General features: G+C 36.6%; 1 long non-coding RNA gene across 1 annotated transcript; it reads right to left on the reverse strand.

Annotated features, from left to right (window-relative positions):
- Positions 1-608: 608 nt before the first annotated feature.
- Positions 609-2712, reverse strand: LOC138050547 (uncharacterized). The gene is made up of 2 exons (XR_011132648.1): positions 2635-2712; positions 609-1692 (listed from the first exon to the last, which is right to left on the reverse strand). It is a non-coding gene; the product is annotated as an uncharacterized lncRNA (long non-coding RNA).
- Positions 2713-3831: the final 1119 nt, after the last annotated feature.

The following is a 3831-nucleotide window of genomic DNA, read 5'->3' on the forward strand; positions in this document are numbered from 1 at the left end:
ACTGCTATAATTTGCACTTTCGTGATAAAAAGAATAAGGTTGTGGGTATTTGCACAACATCCATTCGCTTCTGTGCAAGCTTGCACAAGTTATTCCCTGGGTGGTTAGATTATTTTGATATTTAATTGTTTTAGCCTCATCCCAAAGGTCTACTTTTTTAAAGGGAACCTCCAGTAAAACAACAAAAGAACTTCAAATCACAGAACATAATGTTTACAATATTAAAATTTTTCAAATGAAAGCGTTTATATCCGAAAAGACAAAAAGAACTTCAAAATACTTGTTTTGGCTTTCAAATTTCCTGGGCGCCGCCATCTTGAATAATTGTGATGTGTCGTGCTTGCCCTATTGTTCCAGAACACGACACAACACGTCACAATTATTATTCAAGATGGCAGCAACCGGGGAATTTGAAAGCCAAAAACAAGCTTTTTGAAATCCATTTGTTTTTTTCTGTGGAAGTTTCCTTTACGACACTGTGGAATAAGGACTTTTTGTGATGGATTTCAAGTGTTTCACAGGGGTTTTTGACTTTTTTTTGCCCAAAAATTCAAAAGAAATTCTTGCTACATACACTGTAGAACATAAAAGTGTGAATACACTGTACCATTATTAATTTTGTTTTATTGATTGGTAAATTTTTCAGTTGTTGAATAGGCAAATACTCTGAAATAGAGCTATGCTTTAGTTTAATAATTGTTTCTTCTACAAATTAAAAAGATAGAAGTAAATGTCAGGGACCTAGAACGTAATTATTAACCAGTACAATAGAGAAAACCAAAAAAGAAATGAGAGAGCCATTCACTGGAAGCTTGATTTAATGAAGAGCAAGGAATTTAGTTCACTGTATTAGGTATTGCTCTAGTTTCCATACATTCTTCCAAACTTAACTCTCAATGGTTGAAAGTTCATCCTTTGACATGCAATGCAACACAATTCATAACTTGTGTGACTGTACATAACAAGGAATTTTTTGTTTGCTATCGAGTTAGAATACTATACAATTTTATTTTTGTAATCAAAACTTTGAATAAGATAAACTTAACTATATTAGCTTGTACGAAGATGTTCTCTTCCTTTTGTTTGTGTTGAATTACTTATGCAAATTTTCCTGATAGTAATCCTTAGGCTCATACAAGTTATTTTCCATGAGCTTCTCTAATGCAAAAAATAGAGAAAAATCACATCTCTTTTGTTCAAGACACAAAAAACACTGTATACAGTATGTTGTACTCTTACGTTTATGTTGCCAAAATCCTAACGTTTCTCAACTAAAATAAAATAATAATATTGTGAATGTGTGGCAAAATTCATTACTTTTCCTTTGAAACAAAAAGGGAATAGCTTGCATGTAAACCATTCTTTACTTCTGGCTTTCTTCTTCAAAAATCAATATTCATTTTGACACTAAGCACCTCGACACTAAGATTTATTTAATAGCTTATAATTTGTCCTCCGTGTTTATGTCATAAGCTTCCCCAAATGTGTCTTCCATCCAAAGCTTTTTAAGCAAAGTGTGACCACAGGTCACTTTCATGTCGTGGTAAGGCTGTGCAGTGTATTGCCGCTGTTATGATATCTGCTTTGGGATCAACACACAGTCTGATAAGGAAATGTTCACTTCTTCGATTTATTTAAACTGGATATGTCGCCAAAGCTTGCTGTAGCAGAACCACGTGGGGCTGCTCGTTGCTGAAAGCAGAAATTGTCTAAACTCGAAAGTACTCAACATGACATACAAAATACAAAGTGCTACATTATAGTAGCATTGTTACCCAAACAAAAAACGTCAACCAATTTGGCTCCTATGTGGTATAGATCGTTTTCACTGTCACGCAATAAAAAAAATAAATCGAAAACCATCCAGTGGAAAAAGTCAAGAATTCGTGATGTTGTAGAAGATAAATGAAGAAGACACTTCTCCAAGTTTTAGGCCTGTGAGTTTCCCCAAACTTCAGATATTCGTCGAAATGTTTCGCAGAAATTTACAGAGCCCAGTATGAAAACGCCATGTTGGTGCACATCTGTGGTGCACCAATATGGCGGCCGGAAAATAGTGTCAACATCTGTTACTTACTTTGGCTATCTAGGCGAGTGATCATCTGTACTGAACAGACAGCTATTTACCTAAGCACTTTTCCTAATGCTTTAAATTCTAAAAAGGCTCAAAACCATGAGATAAATATATATTTCTCAATAAACTCGATCGTCGCCTCGTGTCACGCACCGCTGTAACTCAGAAATTCAAAATGCTCTGGTTTCCAAACGAAGCACGCTATTGAGCTTTAAAATTGCAAATGGATACAAATTTACCGCCTCTTATGCCTGATGAGGATAAAAACTTTCGTGGCTCTTTAGTTTTGGATTTTAGAAAATGATGACGTCACGTGAAAACGATCTATAGCATGTTGTGGTGCCCCAAGCAATCTGGCATGACAATCTTGCGTGACATTATATTCTTTGAGGTGGGGGGGGGGGGGGGATTTGCCTATTGCTCCACCCAGCCGAAATACCAACTCAACAACAACATGTCTCAATTGAGGGGAGAAATTTCTCCCTCTAAGAATATAATGTCACACCAGATTGCCTCACTCCAGGGGTACAGTTCTCTACTGGTAATTGAATATATCTTACTTGAGATTCATGAGGCTTCCATCCAATCATATAAAGTACAAAGAAGGTGGCTGGAATACCACCTCCTTCCAAACCATAGATCTCTGAAACGCAATAACAAGATGTCAGTTGAAAGCAATGATGATCAATGCAATACCAATACAACACCCTCAAGGAAAGATCATGGGTTGGTTGAAATTTGCTGCAAAAACGTTTTGTGTTTTCTGAATAAAAGTTTAGACCCCCTATCAAAAATCCCTGGATCTACCCAGCATGGGTGCATAAGTGAATGGGTATAATAATAATAATAATTATAATAATAATAATAATTGACAAGTACCATTGTAAATAGAGGATGCAGCAGTCATGGTATCCCTGTGCAGTAAAGTCTTCCTGTTTCCTGTTCCACGAAGCATTGTTTTCACCCATTCCTTTCAGGTCATGCATGAGCTCAAAAATGCTGGGGTATCCTATTGTTATTTCATCGTAATCCTAACAAATACAGGAAGTCAGTGTGATCAAAATACAGATACAGCATTTAATCATTTTGTTCCTTCCATTGAATTGAAATTATAATATAAAATTGTCATTATATTATTAAAAACAAATTGCGATTTTGAGACGGCAATACCACATTATATTGACGGCTAGTTGGGAGAAAATAGTAATGTCACAAAAATTCGCTGCTTCGAATTTTGTTATCTTGAATTTTCGTTTGGTTACCTCGAAAATTTGCTACTTCGATTTTCACTATCTCGAATTTTCGAGAAAGATCGTGAATTTTTCGCTTCAAACCATACGAAAAATCGTTCGAAAATTAGATGACTTTTCGTGGAAATTCGCGAGAACAAAGGACGAATTTCGACGAATTTCGTTTGCATTACTTTTGCAATTTTACGGTGCCTGTTTTGGCACGCATCTGACCCGCAACACGCCATGCTAAACAAAAGGTTTGGAGTGTCTCAGTGTGCACAACAAAAGCCACTGTGACATCTATTGTGCTGCTCATTAAATATGCGCATATACCGTGTTGTATGTCACGCTCAGCGTGCCGTGTCATGCACGCACGCGTGCCCGTGTCATCACCTGTTTGTTGGTTTTCCCGTGGATGGTCACATTTCATCTTTTACATTTTACACCATGGTGTACAATCATGTATTTGAACAAAGGAAATCCTAATTTTAAGCATGGAAGCTCACACCCTGCGAGCAAAGCCTC

Source organism: Montipora capricornis, chromosome 1, assembly GCF_036669925.1.
Source record: "Montipora capricornis isolate CH-2021 chromosome 1, ASM3666992v2, whole genome shotgun sequence".
Classification (NCBI taxonomy): Eukaryota; Metazoa; Cnidaria; class Anthozoa; order Scleractinia; family Acroporidae; genus Montipora; species Montipora capricornis.